We start from the raw sequence: 23,012 nt of genomic DNA, 5'->3' as shown, positions 1-23,012 counted from the left end.
CGCTCTTTTGTGAACAGGCGGAATAGTCACAGGGGTCTGCCATATCGTGGTGGCGGACTCCAAGATTGCTTTGTCAAGCGGTATGGCTATTTTAGAGGAGGCCGGAGGTCTCAGATTTTTAAGGAGCTTATGGTGCTTCTCTTGCACCTCTGCTGTCTGGATGCCTTGCGTGAAGGCCACCCTTTTAAACAGCTCTTGGAACTGTTTGAGATCGTCCGGAGGATGGACGTCCCCTGGGGCTGTAGCCTCATCCGGGGAGGACAATGAGGAACCGCTAGGGTACGCCTCTCTGGACCCCTCCGGGTCCTGTTGACGGTGGTACATCCGCTCACTAGAAGCTTGCGAGGGAAAATCCCGGGGTTCCAGAACCAACTCCCCCTGAGATATATGAGTCTCTGTCCCCGTTCGCGATCGCCCTCGGGGATACGGAACCGTCTGTGGGGATCTGTCCCTGGTGGTATGCCTATGGTGTCTATGCCCCGCACGATAGGGGTGACCATGGCAACACGGACACTGCTCCTGGGATGGTGACCTGGACCACTCCCTTGGTGCATACCCCCTACGTCTGGGGGAGCGAGATCTTCTGGAGACCTGGGACGCTGGATAGACCTATTTGTGATAGTACTCAAGTGGCTCGAAGCCCAAGAAGGGCGAAGGTGGTCCAAGCCATGGGGAGGCTGGCTGTAGAAATGGAGATGGGGGCTCCGGATAGGCTAGGGGTGATCCCTGCCTTCTCGTTGGAGTCCGCAGCATGAGCGGAGGGCTCAGAGAAAGCAGCTCTGCAGCACTGTCTGGAGAGGGACTGCGGTGCCGTGTTTTCTGTGCTGCCTTTCCCCTCCCCTGTGGGGGTGGCTCCGCCCCCTGACGCGTCGGGGATCTCGGCCCCATAGTCTGCACTGCGCTTGGCACGCTCCTCAGCAGTGCCGCGCGGACGGTCTCCCCCGGTGCCTGCAGGCCACGTGCCTGTGCGCTCTGCGCCGCCGGTTCCCCGGGGGTCGGTGCTGCTGTTTGCGGTGCGGCCGGTTCCGGCGCCTGCTTGGCCGCCGCCCTGCCCTCGGTGCAGGGCGGCTGTTTGATCATCGGAGGCTGAACCTCCGCCACGTGCGTCTCCGCGCCGCCGCCGATCAGCTGTAGCTGCGGCTGGGGGCTGTGCGCTCCTCCCGTCCTGCTTGCTGTTGCTGCCGGCAGGGATCGGGTTGGGGAGATTTTCCTCCGTTTTTGCGCTGATGGGGTTAGGGACGCGGCTTTCCTTTTATGGGCCCCGGAGGGTCCCTCCTGCTGCAGCCGCTCCGGCACGTCTGGCTGGAGGGCCTTGTCGAACAGCAGCATTTTCAGCCGCATTTCCCTGTCCTTCCTTGCTTTGGCTGTTAACTTGGCACAGAAGGAACATTTCTGAGTGACATGGGATTCCCCCAAGCACCTTATGCACTGACTGTGCCCATCAGACGCTGGCATCGCAGCACGACTCACACTTCTTGAATCCTGAAGAGGACATTGTGGTGAGTCTTTGAGTTGTTAATAGGGTACTTAGCACCTTCTCTGTGATTGTTCTCCTCTCGGATAAAGCCTGCCGCAGCAGGAGGGCTAGTGGCCCTAGGCTCCTGGCCTCCGGTGCTCCGCTTGTTACTAGGATTGGAAGCTTTAAATTCCTTTCCTTTCTTTGTTTTGGTTTTTTTTTTTTTTTTTAAAACAACAGCCGACTAACTGAATCTAAAACTGAAGAAACTTTAAAACAGTTAAAAACGTTAAATATGCTAACTCTGGCCGTAGCCTGAGCGGATTCCGTCTGCAGCCGATGGCGATTAAAGAGGAACTGGCGGGGACCGGATTGCGCATGTGGCCGGGAGCATGCAAGGGAGCAGCGCGCACCGGCGCATGCACGGTCCGGCAGAAACTGCTTGGAAGATCGGACCTGCGGCGCCGGGGCGAGCCCGACACCTAACGTGGAGCACCCACGGGGACACTCGAAGAAGAAGCAGCAGTTACCAGTATTAAGCCACTGCACTCGATTGGCGTAGAGTGAGGCGCCAGGGGTTGCTTCTGACGGTGGGAGAGGTCTTCGGATCTCATTGGGCAGCTACCGCCCGCCTCAAGCTGGGCAGCCCCCAGCCAAGTAGGTGCTGCCTCGCCATGGTCCACTTGCTCCACTGGATGTGTGGGGCTTAGGGAATCACTCACAGGCGGATCATTAACCTTACACCAGGCAAAACAAACAAGCAACAAAATAATCCAGCCTTCAAGCTGGGCACATGGAATGTAAGGACCATGACTCCGGGCCTTACAGAAGGCCTACAGAGCATTAGTAACCCCCAGAAGACAGCAATCATTAACAACAAGCTGAGAAGACTGCGGATGGACGTTGTGGCCCTCCAAGAAACAAGGCTATTGTCCTCTGGATGTCTCAGGGAGAAGGACTTTTCTGGCATGGGAAGCCTCCAGAAGAAACCAGGGAACACGGTGTTGGCTTTGCAATCAGAAACAGCCTAGTTGGCTCAGTCATACCACCAAATGTGGGAACTGAGAGAATGCTGAAAATCCAGCTTCAAACACCAGTGGGCATGGTCAACATCTTCAGCGTCTATGCGCCTCCTTTAACTTCTGCCCAGGAAGTTAAGGACAAGTTCTATGATGAACTTAGCATTGCCATCAGTGAGGTACCTTCCCATGAGCCACTATTCATCCTTGGCGACTTCAATGCCAGAATTGGCAGCGACCACCACAGCTGGCCATCCTGTCTGGGACAGTTTGGAACAGGGAAGATGAATGAAAACAGACAGCACCTCCTTGAACTCTGCTCCCAACATGACCTCTGTGTAACCAATAGCTTCATCAATGTCAAACCCCAGCACAAAGTTTTGTGGCGACACCCAAGGTCGAAACATTGGCACCAGCTTGACCGTGTCCTCACCAAACGCAGCCATTTAGGTAATGTCAGGGTGACACGTAGCTACCACAGCACAGACTGTGACACTGACCATTTGCTCGTGTGTAGTAAGGTGCACATCCAGCCGCGAAGATTCTTTCGCTCCAAGGAGGAAGGGAGGCCGCGCATTGACACTGGCAAGACTCGTGACCCTTCAAAAGTATGCGAGTTTGTCCAAGCACTTGAAGAGGCCTTGCCCTGCCTGGATGACAATGATATCAGCAAGAGATGGGAACAACTACAGGACACTATCTGTAATACTGCGATATCTACCTTTGGGAAGAAAACAGTCAAGTTTGCTAATTGGTTTGAAGCCCACGCTGAAGTGCTGACACCCCTGATTGAGAAGAACAGACAGGCACTGGCTGCATACAGGTCCTCTCCCAGTGAGGTGAACGTGCAGGCACTCCGGTTTGCTCGAAGTCAAGTGCAGCAGGTTGCTCGGCGGTGTGCCAACAATTACTGGCTCCAACTCTGCTCCAAGATTCAGCAAGCCACGGACACTGGTAACATGCGAGCAATGTTCGATGGGATCAAACAGGCCATCGGTCCATCACAAAAAAAGACTGCCCCACTTAAGTCAGCCACAGGCGAGGTCCTGAAGGACAGGACCAAGCAGATGGAATGCTGGGTGGAACACGACAAACAGTTGTACGCCAGAGAGACCGTAGTTACATACAGAGCCCTGAATGCCAGCGAGCCTCTGCCCACCATGACTGAACTCAATGCTGAGCCCACCTTGGAGGAACTCAGCGATGCGCTAAAAGCACTTTCTTCTGGACAAGCCCCAGGGAAGGATGGTATTCCCTCAGAAATCCTCAAATGAGCCAACAGTACCCTAGTTTCAGAGCTGCATGGAATTCTTCACCAATGCTGGAGAGAAGGCAGTGTACCGCAAGATATGAGGGATGCTAACATCGTTACTGTCTACAAGAACAAGGGTGACAAAAGCGATTGTAACAACTATCGCGGCATCTCCCTTCTCAGTACCGTGGGGAAGCTATTTGCATGTGTTGTTCTGAAGAGGCTCAATGTTCTTGCGGAGAGAGTATACCCTGAGTCTCAGCGTGGGTTCAGAGCTGAACGGTCCACCATAGACATGGTTTTCTCTGTTAGGCAACTACAAGAAAAGTGCAGGGAGCAGAACAAACCTTTGTATATTGCCTTCATCGACCTGACCAAGGCTTTTGACCTCGTCAGCAGAAAAGGTCTGCTCGCGATTCTGGCTAAGATCAGCTGTCCCCCAACTCTGCTCAGCACTATTAGGGCCTTCCATGAAGGGGACCATCATATGACGGATCCAGATCAGAACCCTTTGAGATTCTCAGCGGAGTGAAACAGGGGCGTGTGCTGGCTCCAACACTGTTCGGCATCTTCTTTGCAGTTTTGTTCAAATATGCCTTTGGAACTGCTACAGAGGGCATCTCTCTCCGCATGAGAATGGATGGAAACCTCTTCAAACTGTCGAGCCTTAGAGCGAAGACCAGGGTGCTTACGAAGTGTCTAAGGGAGTTCCTTTTTGCTGACGATGCAGCTATTGCTGCTCACACTCAGCAGGAACTGCAGTCACTCATAACTCACTTTGCGGATGCACGCATGGAATCTGGCCTCACAATCAGCTTAAATCAGACCCAGGTGATGGGCCAAAACGTGGGTAATGAGCCATCTATCAGCATGCTAGACTACGAACTGGAAGTTGTCCATGAGTTCGTGTACCTAGGCTCGACGATCTCGGACAACTTGTCACTTGATAGCGAGATCAACAAGCACATTGGAAAAGCCGCCACAACGTTCTCCAGGCTGATGAAGAGAGTATGGGCTAACAATAAGCTCACTGTACACACCAAGGTGCAGGTCTACACAGCCTGTGTTTTGAGCACACTGCGTACGCTAGTGAAACATGGACTTTGTGCTCAAAACAAAAGCAGCGGCTCAACACATTGCACGTGCTGCCTTAGGCGCATACTCGGTATCTCATGGAAGGACAAGGTCCCCAGTAGCGCAGTGCTTGAGAGGGTAGGCACCGCCTCCATGTTCACCCTTCTCAAACAGAGGCGTATGCGCTGGCTGGGCCATGTCTCACGCATGACGGATGGCCGAACACCGAAGGACCTCCTCTTCGGCAAACTGGTGTCTGGAAAAAGGCCGAAAGGGCAACCTAAATTGCGCTACAAGGACATTTGCAAGCATGACCTCAGCGCTCTCTCTATCAGTACGAACACCTGGCATTTGCTCGCCTCAGACAGGCATGCCTGGAAACAGGGAGTGAAGGAAGCTCTTGCTATGTATGAAACTACCTTGGTGAAGGAGGTGGAAGACAGGAGAGCCCTCAGGAAGATCCGGGCCTGTGATACCAGAGCGACAACTGCCTACTGCTGCTCACAGTGTGGAAAGGACTGACACTCCCGGATTGGATTGCACAGCCACAGAAGATACTGCTCGTATCAGTCCAACTGGGGCGCAAACCCATGACCCGCGGGATCGAAGGATGCCTACTACTACTAATTACCAAAACAAATCATTCTTCATAACTGATTTTTATGCATTATGGAATCCAATGGCAAACTTTGTTTTAAGTTAGCTACTTTAATTCTCCAATATTGCATGTGTAAGATGTTCTAAATAGCAGAAATAAAATGGCTCTGACATATGCTGTCAGAAACATTCCTGCTCACTAGTGGGTGTTAATATAGTTTATGTGGAATGGACAGGGAAACCATGTTTGTATTATGTCAGAGAAAATCCTCAACCGAAAATTTACTTTGCAGAGACTAGAAGCTCTGTGAAACTGTTCAGTTGGTTCAGGAACATCCATGGTCAGTATCACAAAAACACTGTTGCTTTATCTGATGCCACAAACTGTGTCAAGTTAGTTTTCTTTAACTAGCTGACTAACTGAAGGGCTTCTCCATCAGGACTGCTACATGTAGGCAGCACAGGAGTTTCCTGAATTGTATAAGCAGTTTAATAAATACTTTAATAAAGTATAGCTTCTCTAGCAAAGTATTTCACTGCTCTGACACAGATCCTGGTATCTGAGAATCTATTGCCATGAAGATCCTTTGCTTTTGTAATTTTTTCAGCTAGCACAAAAGCTTGACTCCTGAACCACCAGCTGAATAGGGTAGGTTGAAAAGTTTGGTCAAACAACTTTTCTGAAAAAAGAAGTTTCTAAAAACCTTAATTGTTTATGCAAAAATGTTCATGAACACCACACATTTGAAAAGTTTCATCCAGCTCCACGTTTTCATTTTATACATTCAATCGTGAATGTATGTTAATGGGGATGATATCAGAACAAAGGTGATGCACAGGCTGCCCCGCTGCACTGAAACATTTCCTCAAGTTTATCATTTTTCCTGCTGCAGTACAGGAGTGACTTCCGTATTCATATTTGTTTCCAGAAGGACTTCTGGGTTAGTCTCATTGGTCACAAGATCACAAGCTACCTCCAAGCATTCAGCTGATCAGATCTGGATGACTGAAAACTCTTCTATCATGGTCACACCACTGCCTTCTGCATTTCATTACACAGCTCAATCACATGTGAAAGCCTTTGGGGAGGGAGGGAGGGGAAGAGTCTTCTTACAATAATTATTGGATTTAATTTTAATTCTGAGCTCTCGAAAAGGAATATTTTAAACTTGAGCCACAGTATTAATGACTAGATAAAACAGGATAATTCCTTAATCTTGAATACAGAAACAGTGGTGTGTAAGCACATATGACCAATTGTCTAGATACTCTTTAAATTGGCTATACTATATCTAAACTCCCTCTTGCCAAAAAGTTACAGTTAGGAAGTTTTAGACACATTTAAAATCTATTCATTTCCTTTACCCTTTAGATGTGACAAACAGACCTGGTTTCATTAGCTAATACTGTCCTAGGAAGAACACAATGGCTGTGTCTATGCTACGAGATAAATTTGAATTTCAAGGCTTTAGCTCAATATTAAAATGTGACTATCTTCACATGTAATATTGTTAACTCCATTTACTGAGCCATAATACTGATTAAGAGAATATCGATATTACAGGACAGGAATAGCCCCTATTTCAAATTTAAAATCTTGAATCAAGGCTAGTGTGGAAGCACCATCTCTTTAATTTGAATTTGCTAGCCTCCGGAAGTGTCCCATATGTATCCCAAAGAGCACCACAGTGACCCTCCAAGTATGGCTGCTTCGTTGTGCACTGCTGTCAGGTGTGCAAGAAGAAGGTCAAAGTAAACCTGCGAAATCTGGATTAAATTTGAATGAAAATTTGAATTGGAATTTAAGCAACACAGCCCTGAAATCAAAAGGGCGTCCATCATGAAAAAAATCCCTTTGTCCATAGCATCATACCACATCAGTAGCCATCAAACCACATACATAGCAATTATTGGTAGCCCTGTACTGTAGTCATGAGCGCTCAGGGTAGTGATCTGATTAGCACTTCTCAGGCTCGCAAGAGAGACCCAGCTTCGATCCACCAGGAGATTCTTGGTCTCATTGCCATTTGGGGAGACAAATCTGTGGCAAAGAAACTTCAGGTGGCCAAGAGAAACATGGCTATCTATGATCAGATGGCACACGAGATGGCCAACTGAGGTTACTCCTGGGACTCTATGCAGTGTCAGGTGAAGGTTAAAGAACTCCGTCAGGCCTATCAAAAAGTCTGGGAAGAAAACCAGTGGTCAGGGTGGCTCCACAGACCTGACACTATTATCAACAGCTGCACATGCTTATCGGGAGAGACCCCACCACGGAGCCTGGACTCAATTACGGCGCTTGGAGAGGCCCTGGTATGGAGTTCGGGGTGAGCCTGGAGGAGTAGGGTGGCCCTGAGGAAGAGGAAACTAAGAGGAGGAAGAGAGCAACCAGAAGGGAACAGAAGAAGTTGTTCCAGACAGCCCGGAGCTCTTCACCATCAACCTGGAACCAGTCGCCTTCATACCAGGCTCCTCCACAGCAGTCCCCTCCATGCCGGTCCCCGAGCCCTCTGGAGCAAGCAGTTCGGGTGAGTCTTTATTCTGCATGCTAGAAGCAGGTTGGTGGTGGGTATAGTGATAGGGTTTTGCATGGGTACAGGTTTGCTAGCTGTGCTTCTGTGCCCCTCAAAACGGCGTGTTAATATTTCCTGGGATGGAGCACTTCTCCTTTTTGGAGATCTCTTCGAAAGCCTTATCTAAGCATTCTTGTATTTTTTCACAAGATTCTTGGGCAGGCCTGACATGTTGTGGCTTCCATGGTAGCAAACTTTGCCACACCAGGCACCCAGATAGAAATCTGGTGTCATGGCGTCACACAGCATTTTAGCAAATTTTCCAAGTTTTGGTCACACAGCAGGAGTAGCTGTTCTTTCTCCATATCTGTTAGTTTTAGGAGGGTGATGTCTTCTTTAGCAACCAGCGAAAGCACGGGAATTCAAATATTTTTAAAACAGGCTTCCTGCCCCTTTACGCTGGCCTGCAGCAGCCGGCAAGTCCACCATTTCCCACCCCAACAACATGATTTGCAGGCTCTGGGGGGGGAGGATTCCCCCATATGTCTCCTTCCAACCAGCATTTCTTTCCATTTTTGATGACAACTCCACCCCCCCCGACCCACACACACACACACACGTATGCCACACCGCTGCTAGGCATTTCCCCTCCCATGTCCCTTACCAAGCACCATTTGTTTTCATTTCTCAGGAATTCCTCTGCACCACGTGGGGGATTCCTCCAATGTGCTCTTCCCCTTCCATGTCCCTTTATATCCAGCCTCCCTTTGTATTTTTTTTTCTTCTTTACATTACTTTTACTGTGCATCGAAGCCCTACCTGCAGCCATCCATTTGTCACTGTCACAGGACACCCAGTCAGGACACCTGACAGGTGTCCCTGCTTTGCAGACCTTCCCATTCCCACAAAAAGAGGACAGTTGTTTATAACTTACCATGTCCACAAAGCATTGTGCTGGATAAGTGATGGCAAGGGAGGTACTGTGAAATGTGCACTTTCTGCCCCATCTTTAATAACCCATGTGTCCTTCAAAAGTATACTTTCAGTGATAGTACACAGAAAGAAACATTCATTGCACTTCTAAGCACATTATCTGAATTGAATCTTAATTTTGACCTTCACTTTCCAGGCCCAGTGTTGTAGAGAAAATCAGGAGATGCAGGAAATGCAAACATGATATGATCCTGCAGCACATGCAAAACACTCAGGCAGAGCACAAGAACTTGACAAAGGACACTGATCAGTGGTGTCACAGTACAGCTGAATGGCGTCAGGGTCAAGTAAACTTTCATAAGAGGATGCCTGACCTGCAGTAGCAGCAACTGCCAAAGATGAATGAGGTTGTGGCAAAGCTCATAACAGCCGTTACTGAGCAGATGGAGATCCTGAGCTCCCTGCTGCATCTACAGAGGGACTCCCAACCCACCAGAGCATCTGCCGATACCCTCTGGCCAGATTCCTCTCAGGAGAGGTTGCCCACACCCCATCATCAGGGTTCCTGCACGTGGGAAGGGAGGACAAGGCTACCCTGCCACTCAAGCCCCCAGGGCCACTGCAAAAGGCTATTCAAGCACCCTTGAGAAGGCTTCTTTTCCCAGCCACTTAAACCATTCCTACCCCCTCAAATAAAATCATTCCTTTGTGCTCGGTGTGATTTCTTGTCCTGCAGAAGTTGGGGCTGGTGGGAACACAAATCAAAATGGGCTGGGTGGAGGGTAAGTGCCACTGAAGGCAGAGTTGCCCAATGAAACTCCCTTGTCTGCAGCAGATATGCTGCTGAGAGAACCAGGCAGGTTGCGGGGGGGGAGGTGCTGAAAGCACAGCACGGTCTATTTACTGCAACTTAACCCCCTCCCACCAAAAAAAGAGCATTCATTCATTATGGCACAGTTGATTTATTGGCATGACGGCAGAGATATACATAGGTATGGTGTGTTACAGATCAGTCATAAAGCTGCTTTTCAAAGCATCCCTTATTGCTGCAGTCTGAGCACAGCTCCTGATGGATGGCAGTGTAGTGAGCTGTGAGCAAGCCCTGCCTATCGCCTCCGCTTCAGAATTCCACATAGATGGGAAAGTCTCCCATCTTGATTCACGTATGTTGTGCAAAATAGTGCACACTGTAATAACAGTGGGCACATTAGCTTCAGAGACATTCAAACAGGTCAATAAACATTTGAAACTCACTTTCAAACGTCCAAAGGTACATTCCACAATCATTCTGCACCTGCTCAATCTCTGATTAAAGCTTCCCTTGCTGGGGGTCCACTCTTGTGTAGGGTTTCATCAGGCAGGGAAACAGCGGGTAAGCAGGGTCGCCCAATATAACAATGGGCATCTCCATGTCAGCAATCTTGATTTTCTGATAAGGGGAAACAAGTCCCATCCAGGAGCTTTCGGTACAGTCCCAAATTTTGGAATATGCACACCTTGTGAACCCTCCCTTCCCAGCCAACGTTGATGTCAGTAAAACCACCTTTGTGATCTACCAACCCCTGCACGACCACGGAGAAGTACCCCTTTCAATTAATATATTGCGATGCCAGGTGGGCAGGACCATGATAGGGATGTGCATGCCATCTATTGCCTCACCACAGGTAGGAAAATGCTGCGCAGCAAAGCCACCCACAATGGCCTGTACATCTCCCAGGGTCACAGTCTTCCTGAGGAGACACCAATAGACTGCATGGGCCACCTCCAACATCACGGACCCCACTGTAGATCTACCCACCCCAAAACTGATTTGCCACTGACCGGTAACTGTCAGGGGTTGCACACTTCCACAGTGCAATTGTCACCTGCTTCTCTACCATTAAGGCCTGCCTCAGTTTGGTGTTGCTGTGCTTCAGGGCAGGCACCAGTACATCACAAAGGTGGACTTGCACATGCGAAAGTTCTGTACCCACTGCTGGTCATCCCAGGATTCCAAAACTATATGAATCCCACCAGTGTGTGCTGGTCTCTCGAGTCCAAAACTGCCACACCACTGACAGCAATGCAATCATGGCAGCCACCAGCTCTGAGTTCTTGGACTGCAGTTGGCACAATCGCTGTTCCAAACCACCATCCTCATCAGCAGCAGTGGCACCACCAGAAGGATAGCCAAGCATCACTGAGCTTTGGTATTGAAGGACAAATTGCATGACAGATCTGTGGCTGCTGAAATGATCTGTGCTATGAGTTAGAGCATTCGTTGATCAATGCTTACACTGGAATGCTGCAGCAGAAAGTGGCGTGATCGCCTGTTTTTTTTTTGCACAGTTAGTGATGCAGTGAATTCTGGGATAGTGCTTGGAATTCTGGGATTCCAACATGAAACACCCACAAGCAACTGGGGCTCAGACACTGGGGGATAGGTAGCCACAATGCAGTGTTCATGCTGTCAACATTGCATGGGGCAATGGGTACATGGAAATTCAACATGGAGAAAAGGTGAGTTGAATGTCAAGAAGCTTTGTGGACACTTTATTCAAATGCATAATATCGAGATTAAGTATTCAAATTTATTATATGTTGATTTTATCTCGTAATGTAGACGTAGCCAATGACCAGGCATTGAAGCCATTTTTCTTTTTTTAAAAACAGTTTTCATTAAAACCAATTGTGCTGGTGCACACAAACTGTGAAAAGAACAAGAAGCATATTTCTGACCGGACACAGATCCCAGAGGAGGGTTTTGGGTACTTATTTTAGAAAGTGCAAGACTACTCTTGGCAATCTTTTGTGCTGGAGTGCCACTGGTATAGAAATGACAAACATTCTACCCCATATTATCTTATTTCAATCAACCACATAGTTGTTTCAGAGTTTGGCCAAGATTAAAATTTGAATACAAGAGCTGCAATAACTTTAATCTGAGTACAGGAGTAGCCAAAATAGAATTTTGAAGGGGTGGGTGAATATATGTGGAACTGCTTCTGTTTCCATTATTGTTTAAATCTCTCTAATCCAGAACTCTGTCGGCCAGCAACATCTGTAATCCAGCTTGATTTTAGCTGGGCGACCACTTATCACAGGCGTGACCAAGTTTTCCATGATCCCATAAAGGTTTGTTTTTTTTTAAAAACAGACACCAGTCCTGACTCCCAGTGTTCTATACTGTCATTTAGCTGTAATTTACCCCTAAATGTCTTCTAAGAGCCCAATAAGGACTGGAAGTGTTGATAATGTGCTAGAAAATACTTCCATCGGGCAAATTCTCTCGTCAGGCACCGGTCAAGGCCCGAGGGTGGCAGATGAGAGAGGTTCAACCTCTAGTAAGGCAATGCATCCATCCTTTATTTGAAGGTTTACTGTTTCATGTGATTATGAATCTCAAGCTACTCCCACAACCTTAAGTGGTATAATTTGGCCAAAGTCACTTTGAAACAAATAGACACACGTGCTTAACCATACCCAAGTGTGAAACTCAGCTTTCATATTGCCTATCCTTGATTTTTTTGTCTTCCAGACTAATTTACTGCATTACATTTTATTCCTGATGACCATCTAGAAGTTTCAGTAGATTAGTTAACATTTTCTCAACAAAAGGAAATGATTAGAAGATATTAGCTATACAGATTGCAACATAAAAACCAACTTTAAATATATATATATATATATATATATAAAAAATTTGGTTGCAATCCAAAATGTTGACTTATGAGCAAGATTCCCTGTAAGCTTTGACACTGGTGTACCACACAGCTGCTTAATCAACCCCAGTTCAGAACTACAGAGTATTGTAGAGAGGGGCAAAAGGAGAAGGGAGGGAGTAAGTATGGAGGCGGTGGTCCGTCGTCCCTCAACAGGGCTGTGGCAGCCAGCCAGCAGAGTGGAGAGAATAATGACGACTCCTTACAGCAGGGGTAGGCAAAAATCAGCCCCTGGAGGCTGGATCCAGCCCACCAAACATTTCTCTATGGCCCACCCAGCTGATTGTCAAAGCATGCATACTTAAAGAAAGCAGCATGTTTTCAGCTGCCGCTCACCCCCCCCCCCACCTTGATCTGCCTGCAGCCAAGCTGCTCCTGGAATTCTACTGCCAGCTGTGCAGAGGCAGAGAAAGTGGAGATAGTAGTGCTGAAGTCAGGGTGCTCCCCTACTCCTATACCCCATCTCTGCAGAGCAGGGATGGGGGAAAGGGAGACACCCAACAGAGCTGCTCTAGTCTGAAGCATGTATGGTTAGCGACTCACTCTGGGGTGCACAGCAGGTGAGAGGGGAGACAACAGAGCAGGGTCGATTTCCCTTAAAGAGACATAGGGTGACTTCTCAGAAACTTACCCAGCAGCAGCCAAGTCTCACACACTGTGTCACTGTCACACATATCTAATCTGTACCTCACACAGTCACTGTCACATATGTACTGCAGCACACACTCAGAATCACAAAGTTGGTCTCTCACATACGAAGTGTTTCTTTTTCTTACTCATACACTCTGCCCCACTCTGGACCCCCAAACTGAATCCTTCCACCCAAGACCACATGCCTTATAAGGGGGTCCAGAGCCAGCCTGCGACCAGTACCAAAATTCATTGATTGCCCCTTCTGAAAATTATTGCCAACCTCTGCCTTTCAGCAACAAGCTGCTTGCTCCTCCTCCTGCCCCAGCACACTCTCCCAGTCTCTAGCTGGGTATGGGGAGGAGACGACACAGGAGCACGCTGCATATGACAGGTACATTTGGCGAGGTGAGGGTGGGGACTGAGGAGTGAGTTTGTGGCTGTTGGTGCCTGTGACTCCAAGAGGCAGGACTAACTCTCTCTGTCTAGGCTGGGGCTGAGTGGGGAGGGGAACAACTAGATTGAATTAATGGGGGAAAACTGGTACAGATGAGATGGGATGGACAGTTTGTTGGGGGGTGGGGGCGTTCTCCTGAATTACTCTCACCTGGGCTGCAACAGGAGTTAGAGACTCTCTGGCTATGTCTACACTACATCATAAAGTAGATCATAAAGCAATTAGCTCAATTTTACAATGTCACGGTCTTCACTGAACAAGTTGATTTTTGGGAATGCACAAACCAAGTCAACGTAGTGTTAAATTCCAAATCAAAAGATCCAATTAATGCTAGTGTGGAAATGCCATTTCTTTAAATCAACTTTATTGGCCTCCAGAGGTGTCATGTATGTAACCCATAATGCCCCACAGTTGTCCGCATTGGCCACTTCTGTCTCCGTTGCTCTCCCGATGCACAGGAAGTAGGCAAAAGGAAGCCCATGAATTTGAATTTGACACCAGGAAACTGAAGTGGGCACCTGGACCCATTTTGAATTCATTTCTTTTTTTTAATCAGCACAGCGATCGTATCTACCCATGGAAAAATAGCCCTAACATGGTGCTCTTCCCTGAACAAGGTATACAGGAGAGTCCAAGATATTTTTTTCCTGCTCCGGTGCCAGCACCCGCCCTAGCATACTATGTGGCAGCTACGCTGTGGGGGTCATGCTTGTATGAGAAGCCAAGGAATTCCTTTTCTGCAATTCACATTTGTGCAGGGGCAAGCCCTTTCTTTCCCCCACAGGTGCCATGCAGTCAGGGTCTATCCACTGCTCAACCACATCACATGGCTAGCTCCCTACCCAAAAAAAGCATGTGCCCGCAGTGCAGTGCAGACCATGCATCCAGACAGCACCATGTCCTAGCTTACTGCCTGTCACTGGGGGTACGTCTCAACTGGCCCTTCAACCAATTTCCCCCATGACGTCCCTCATTGTACTGGGGGGGGCACTCCCACAGTCAGACATTTGGGTCTGGTCCTCCACCAGAGGAAGCCACCAAAGGGACCCTGTCAACTGGACCTTCGACCTATTTCCCCCATGACATCCCTCACAGAATGTGGGGGGACTGAATAATCTGACACTGTAATATTTTCAGAGAGGATGTTTCTGGTAGAAGTCATACCATTCTGGCCATGGCCAGGCGGCTGGTGGGGGGAGGGGAGGGAAACAATGACACAGGATGACACACAACACATTTCAGATGGCACAGTCACAGCTACCTGGGTGATCCCAGGGCAATATGACAGTCCCCTGCCAGGCATGCTATTTGGCTTATTACGTAGAAGTTGTACCATTCTGCCCAGGAAGGGGTGGTTTTGAGGGATGGGGAAGAATGGCTGGGGAGATGGTACAGTCACCTGGGTAGTCCCTGTGCACACATCTCCCAAGTAGCTTATGACAAGCTCCACGTCCCATGTTGGACGTGTCTGTGTAGTGAAGTGGGAAGCCAAAACTCTTTTCTAACTCAGCGCACCACAAACTGTCGTCTTTCCATTCACGAGTACCAGGAGCTGCAGGCTTTTCCCTTGCCTGAGGGAGTTGTCTTTAGTTGTTATGATTTGCACTTTCCTCAACTTTACCAGTCTACTCCTTCCTCAACTTTGCTATTATCCTACTGTACTTCAGGCAGATTGGCCAAAAAATAGCATGCTCCAAAGAGCATCTATCTTCACTGGGTTGCACACCAGCAAATAGCCTAAGTCAGGGGCAGGCTTTGGAAAAATGGTGCAAAAATTCCTTTGGCTGTTGGTTTTCAACCAGGGGGAAATGGGGACAGATATCCAAACTAATCATCCATTCCTGTAATACTTTTGCGTGGCTGTTTGTGGTTTCAAGGTGGGGGAAGTGGCTGGACAGCCAGCTGAGATGACACAGTCACCTGGATGATCCCAGGGCACAGAGTCATTCTGGCAGTCCCCTGCCTAGCATGCTAGCTGGTTGATCAGGTAAAAGTCATACTTAAAGGTGTTCTCTCTATGGGGGAAAAGCGGCTAAGCAAACAGTTCATATGGTTCAGGCACCTTGTGAATCCAGCCTATTTGGTTTCTTTTGCCTCAGATGCCCTACTTTTCTTTCTTTCCTTTTGAAAAAATGGCCATTTGCTTTCCATGGGAGGGGAATGAGGGCAAATCAAATGTGAGAAGATGACATCACATACCCACAACCACTGGCGGTGCATTTCCCCCCACCATACTGCACCAGCAAGAAAACGCAGAATGCTTCAGAGCTGAGAACTGTGCAATAGGTTCCCACAATGCACTGTTGCAACAGTTAATGTTTGGTGATTCAGTGTGGCAGCACTAACAACTTTGTGGGGAGGTGAGGATAATCAAAATCAAATTTATAAAACACAGCATTATACAATCCGATTTAATAAAATCAAATTTATATCGTCCTGTAGACGTAGCCTTTGTTGCAGCACAATTCAAGCTTTAGTGAACGAATACTGGGGCAAAAGGCTTAGCTCATGACATTTGCACAATTACATTTCAAAAAAATAGTCTCGGGGGTAGCCATGTTAATCTGTAGCTTCACAAATAAAAAGCAGTCCTGAAGCATTTTAGAGACTAACAAATTTATTAGCTGATGAGCTTTTATGCACAAGACCCACTTCCTCAGATGACTGGACTCCATCTTACCACAAAAGCTCATGATCTAATAAATTTCTTAAGTCACTAAAGTGCTACAGGACTGCTTGTTGTTTCAAAGAAAGTTTACATACATATTAATGGCTTGTGGTACCAAAGAAAAGAATTCTTTTAACAGAATGTTGGAGTGTTATAGATATATGAAAATTTTTTATTTTTTTTTAAATTCTGTGTTACTAATGTATACTTGCTAAATTGTTAAAACTGGAAGACTTTAACCACAGATCCTGTTTACCTGACCAAGTGATTTCTGTAATGTTTCAGAACTTATTTGGGGAGGAGTATTAGCATTAAGGCCAGATCTTTGAGACCTGGTAGAGTTTTAGCTAATAAATATTGTGTTAATATTTGCAAAGAAAGCATGACTATTTCTAGTTGACTTGGATTTGTTTAGCATCTTAAAGCTGAGCTATGTGTGTATAATATGCATGCAAGAGGGACAGTTCTGTTAATTGCAGAAGTTTGTAGCATGCTAGTATTTTGGCAGATGCTTCATTTTTTGAGAGCAGCTTTAGTGGTGGACATTCTGAAGGTTTAGTTATCTATTGGAGTAGTTGTTAAATTGGGTCTCTGGTGCATATTTTTTAAGATTTCGCTTAATGGCCACATCTGATTTATTTAAACAGCTGTTTCCAGTATGCCCCATTTTGATGGGTTTACTAGCTTGTGCTGTTAGAAAAGATAATACATGTACTCTAATGGTACTGTTAATTTTCGTTATATTTGGTTTTAATATTAAAAAACATCTTAAGCCTTGCTCCTTGTTAATTATCTCTTGTTTTAATATTCTTCTTCTTCCATACCTATGAACTGTATAAAATATATCCTTATATCTTTTGTCTGTTTGTTTTTACTGGACATGAACATCAAACAACCTCAACATTGGTGTTGCACATAAGAAATTTCAACCATCTCAAAAGACAATTCAATCTGCCCGATGATGGAAATTGTTAAAAGGAATACGGGTGATGAAGAGCACCCTTCTACCACAGCTGTTAAGACAAGTTCCCAGAGTACATTTTTGGGGGTGACCTGGTGGGGGCTGGTATTTTTAAATAAAACATTAAAAAAAAAAACAACCCACAATTAAAAAGGTGAGGCATCTGTAAGACTGGTGTTTTCTTCCCTGTTAAGTTTCCCTTCTTCAGTAAAACCACCTCTTCTGGAGTCACTTCCCTAAATGGTGTAAAGGCAGAATTCACTAACCTTTATGACAACGTGCAACACACCTCTCTTTTCTTAGGCAGCTGCAAGGGTTAACACAGATGTTCACTGGGTGGACGTTGACTGCGTTTTTGATGATGGCTTATTTTACTTGTTTTTCAAGCAATATACATTTTCAACAGGAATGTGATTAAGAATATTTTTTACACAAAAATAAAGAGGGGCATGGCAACTCACATACTACAATGAAACTGTAGTAGAAACACCTATCGTAACAGTTATTTTCTAGTCTAGTTACTTGTTCCCATAATATAAAAACTAGAGGACACCAAATGAAATTAATGGGTAGTAGGTTCAAAACTAATAAAAGAACATTTTTCTTCACACAGCGCACAGTCAACCTGTGCAACTCCTTGACGGAGGAGGCTGTGAAGGCCAGCACTCTAACAGAGTTTAAAATAGAGCTTGATAAATTTTTGGAGGTTAGGTCCATAAATGGCTATTAGCCAAGGGTAAAGTATGGTGCCCCTTGACTTTAGTCAAAGGCTGGAGACAGATGGCAGGAGACAAATCGCTTGATCATTGTCTTCGGTTCCCCTCCTCTGGGGCACCTGGCACTGGCCACTGTTGGCAGACAGGATACTGGGCTGGATGGACCTTTGGTCTGACCCAGTATGGCCATTCTTATGTTAGTCTACAAGCACTGACAGAACCCACTCCAGCAGACCTACCACAACCAAGACAGAGATGCCTCTCTTAAAACTGGAACCCAGCCCAGCCTACTGAGGCCAGGGCACAGGTACTCTTTCCCTGGACCTGTTGCCGCCAGGGGACAGATCCCAAACCAGCTCAGTTCCCAATCTGCTGCTTTGGGGTGGAAAGCACCTCTCCCAGGTCCCCATGTCAGGTGCTACTGCAGCTGGAGAAAGCTGGGAGAAATCCTCTCACCTCATCATAGCTCCAGGACAGCCTCCTCCCAACACACCTCATCCTGGGTCTCATTCAAGAGCCTGCACCACCCCCAGCCACAGCCCAAACAACAACTACCCTAACCCTGAGCCTCCACCTCCACATTCCAGACCCCTCAACCCCACCCCCCCCCACATGAATTTTATTATGTGTACCAATATGAAGGTGATGTGACACTTATCACCGCCAGATACATGCACATAAAGTTCATTCTACATGTATGGGAAAAATTAGCGGCAACATTGATGATAAGTAACGTTGTATGAAAGTTGATTTTTTTTTGGTTCAAAAGTTGCAGTCAGTTCAAGTGCCATAAAGAAAAGTATTTAAAAAAATCTGGTAGCAGTGCCATATTGGGTGCCAAGTCACAGCGTTTTTGAAACTTGCAGAAACTGTACAAAGTTGTAGCATGTGAAAAAACTTCATTTCCACAGCAAAATCACTATCTGCAATTTTCCTGCAGCCTGACTGACAAGTCAACACCACAGCAGTTTGTGGTACTGTCATCTTTCAATGACAAATGAATCTTGCTTCATATGTGCCTAACATTTCTTTTATCCTAATACTACTAGCTCATTCAGAGTACAAATAGTTGCATAAAGTTTATGCTTTTTTAAATAGGCTCAAGCAGATAAAATATTGCATGAACGTTCTGGTTTCTCTCAATGTTAACAAAACTATTACCTTGATCCTAGGTATAGAGTTTCTATTTTCTTAACAACTGAGATTGTATTTAAAACGAGTAACAGATTAAAGGTTTTCAATTTGTGGACTATAATTTGCAGGGGAATCATAAGCATGCTAGATTTTTCAGACTGCCAAATAGGAAGTGGGATCCTGACATGGCAAATGTTGAGAACTCAGACTGTTACATATAATTAAATCCTACATATTACTGATTAGAATTATGAAGTAAACTTCATTTTCTTAAAAACATGAAAGCGTTGAAAGTTTTAACTTTTAAAACAAATTTCAACTTTTTTTTGAGGAATAACAAAGCTTCTCAAAAGAAGAGACTTGCTCAAAAAATTAAAAACAAAGTATGAGCAGCTCGGGGGGAAAAGAAAAAGCTTTTCCTTTTCCATTAAAGAAGATTCCGTGACCAATACTGCAACATTCATGAATAACATAAACTAATAGCTCATTACAGCAGCCACAACTGCATCATCTTTTAAGATGCTGTTACTCAACTGAGTCTGATTCAAGTAAAAAAAAAAAAAAGATCAACTCCTTATCTTATTGACTAAAATCAAGTGAAAACTAAGTTCATGACCAAGTATAACTTTTTGCTTCGCTGTCTAGCTCTTATATCTCTACTTTAATGCCACAGATGTACACTCAGCACAGCTGTAACAGACTTACTAAATATACACCTCCCCATCCTACAACCACCAAAGGAGGTTGGGGAAGGGGGCAATTGCCCCCAGGCCCAGCCTTTCAAGGGAGCCTAGAGCTCCAACTGCCATTGCTACTTGGTAACAGGGGAGGTGGCAGGGGCTCTAGTCCCCTTTGAATTGCTGCAGAAACACTGCTGCATGCAGCTTGGAGAGGATGGGGGGCCCACCACTGCAATCTGAACGGCATTGACAGACAAATGCTCTAGGCCCTGCCCCTTCCAATCTCAGCCTCCCCCTGCACCTCTTGCCACTACTGCCCATCATTACTGTGGAGTCTTAACTCTGTAAGTGCTAAACTTACTCTAACTAAAAAAAATAAAACATGCTTAAGAACTATGAAATAAGTGGGCAAGAATACAAAGGAAGAAGAGGGGAAAATTCTGCAAAACTAGGTGTGTACTAAGGTTATAAAATGTCATCTTTGCTCTTGACATGACTAGCTACAAAAATTTAAGTTAGTTGAAATCCCACAAGGATTTATAGTGGATATGTTACCACCTTCAGCATTCTGAGGAAATTCCAGCATGATAGTTTCCCTGGGCATATAAATCCTTACATCGTCCTCCGATTGTTGTACAAAAACTGCAAGTAACCATCCTCACAGAGAAGAGAATACAAGCATCTAATTTGCAGCAGTAAAACTATTCTGATTGGCGTACCTTGTCTGTCAATTTACCAGTGAAGTAATCAAAGTAACTGTGTAATGTGATGACAGCAACTGTTAAACTTTGTTGCCCTTTAAGAAGCAAAAGTTCCATTTTAGACCACAAGCCCAAAGCTCAACCAACATCATCCACCCAGCCACCAATTTAAATATGGTCCATACTACTCCAATTAGCATTATTTAACGTCACGTGGGCAATGTCACGGTTTGCAGGGTCTTAGGCCTAAGTTTCAGAGAGGTAGCCGTGTTAGTCTGTTTCAGCAAAAGCAAGTCCTGTAGCACCTTAAAGACTAAATGTACGAGGACATATGCTTTCATGGGCTGCAGCCCATGAAAGCATATGTACGAGGACATTTGTTTAGTCTTTGAAATGCCACAAGACTCCTTGTCGGGCTTGTTTCTGAGCCTATCGGACATTGGGGTAATGACGAATGCACTTTTGAAAACTAAATGCTGACATATAAGTCTGCTGGAAATGTTAGAAACCCATTAAGCACCTAGCCCACTGGGGAAACCACCCTTTAACAGCCACCTCTCTGTCTCACTGCCGCCAAAAGCTACCACCTTCGTCAACTACTAGAAGTTCTCCCCCAGCTCAAACGACTGGGAGGTGAGGCCGGGGCAGGGCGCGGTGAGGCGGGCGCAGCAGTGCAGCTCCCTCTGGAGCCGATCTCTTCAACGTGGCCACCGTATTTCCCGCTGGCACACTCCTGTGACCGCAGGTGTCTGAGCCGGGACTGGGGTCGGCGTCAGGCAGCAGGGGTCGGCTGGGGATCAGACGCCCGCTGGCACAGCTAGAGGAACGGGGAGGGAGGCTCAGTGACACCCACAGCTACACGGGAGATACCAACAAAGGTGGGAGGGCAGGGTGCGCCCGCCAAGCTCCCGTCCCCGGCATCAAGGGGAGACTAACAGAGCTCGCCGGCCCGAGGGATGCGGGGGGAGCGTTACAAGGCCACGCTCCGAGCCAAGATGGCGTCGGTCTCATAGGCAACAATCCCCCCAGCGGCCCACCCGGCACTCGGCAGCGGCAGCTCCCTCCGCGCTGGAAGGCCCTAAGCAGGCCGTCCCTGCGGGGAGGGGACAAAGGAGCGGGCCGGCTTACCGTGCTGCGCGTGTGAAGAGACCGCGGCAGGCTCGCTCGCTGCCTGCCTGACTGGGGGATGGGAGGGGGCGGCTCCGGCGGAGGATCCTCACATCGCCTAACCGCGGCGCCCCACCTCAGCCTCCTGCTCCTGCAGCCGCCGCTAGTGGGAGAGCGGCAGGGGGGAGGTGTTCGCTGAACCCGGCGCGCGGGCTGATGGGTAAAGTGCAGGTCGGGCCCACAGAGGCGCCTTCTTTCCGGCAGTCAGCGGGGAGGGGGCGGGGCAGCGCGGAGAGGCGCGCACAACGCAGGGCCATGTGCCTGGCCTCACACCCTGCCGCAGCACGGGGCAGGCCTGGCCTGTAGGCCTCACCCTCGGAGCTTCCCCTTGCTGGGGGCACGGTGCTGCACACGCCTCTCACCAGCATGGGCCAGGGCCTGCCCTCCCGCCTTGCTGTGGCATCCCAGGCAGCATGGAGATGCCCAGATGCTCCCTGGCTCAGTGGTACCCCCCCACCACCACCAGGGGACACATACCATGGCTTGAGCTGCTGGTGCCCTCTTCAAGGATCAAGGCCAAACCCACATGAAGCCCAAGCTCCTGGAAGCAGCCAGTGCCCTGTGCAGTGCCTCAGGAAGCCTATGCTGAGCGGTGGGCCAGCTTTGTAGTCATAGCATGTATGCTACGGAGTAAACCAGGTTCACAATACGGCCAGTAGCATCTATAGTACCAGGCAGAGACAGGTTCTAGAGAAAGCCCAGGCTGGGCTAGGACCTTCTGCACATGATACAACCCATCATAATCATCACTAATTCTCTGCCTCTTTTACCTAGGATCAAAATATTACTCCACTTCCGGGAAAGTAGTACCCACAGTAAATAAAGTGCATCCAGCTGCCAAGTATAGTGAACTATCGGAATACAATTTATGAAACGTCAACACTACTTGTTCACTGTATCATACTGGTATGCATGTTTTCATTAACAGGTATAAAAGTGTCAAAATGAGAACTGCTTAAATCTGACATTAATATTAACATCTAGTTATACATTTGTTTGTTATGGTCCATGTAATTTGTTTACCGGTATGAAGTGTGCCTCTATACATAAACCCAGACATAATCAGGGGAATTTACATTCTTAAGAGGCTGATCCTACAGTCTGATGTACACAACGAATCCTTACAGCCACACACAGGCCCCCTGTAATTGACAAGGCTCCACATAGACATCAGGTTTTGCCCACAAGTACCAAATACTGTAACAGGATCAGGATATGAGGGCCCAGTGTTGCAAATCTCCAGTCAATTAGGTACAGTAACCGTATATATTTTAGTGGCATTAGTCAGGGCCTGCTAGCTCAGGCCTTACACAGCAAGGGAAAAAACTCCACAAAGACTAGTGGAAATTTCAA

General features: G+C 47.2%; 1 protein-coding gene across 4 annotated transcripts in view; it reads right to left on the bottom strand.

Annotated features, from left to right (window-relative positions):
- The window catches only part of ZNF280D (zinc finger protein 280D), a 115,041-nt gene extending 93,271 nt beyond the window's left edge, over nt 1–21,770 (bottom strand). For all 4 annotated transcript variants that reach the window (XR_012647231.1, XM_075007343.1, XM_075007340.1 and 1 more), the window contains exon 1: nt 21,621–21,770. The gene's annotated coding sequence lies outside the window, so the exon portion shown is untranslated. The remainder of the gene's footprint in view (nt 1–21,620) is intronic.
- Between the last annotated feature and the right edge of the window lie 1,242 nt (nt 21,771–23,012).

The sequence above is a fragment of the Carettochelys insculpta genome, chromosome 12 (genome assembly GCF_033958435.1).
Source record: "Carettochelys insculpta isolate YL-2023 chromosome 12, ASM3395843v1, whole genome shotgun sequence".
In the NCBI taxonomy this organism is placed as follows: domain Eukaryota; kingdom Metazoa; phylum Chordata; order Testudines; family Carettochelyidae; genus Carettochelys; species Carettochelys insculpta.
The sequence above is the reverse complement of the archived record's forward strand: the minus strand, read 5'-3'. Positions and strand labels throughout refer to the sequence as shown.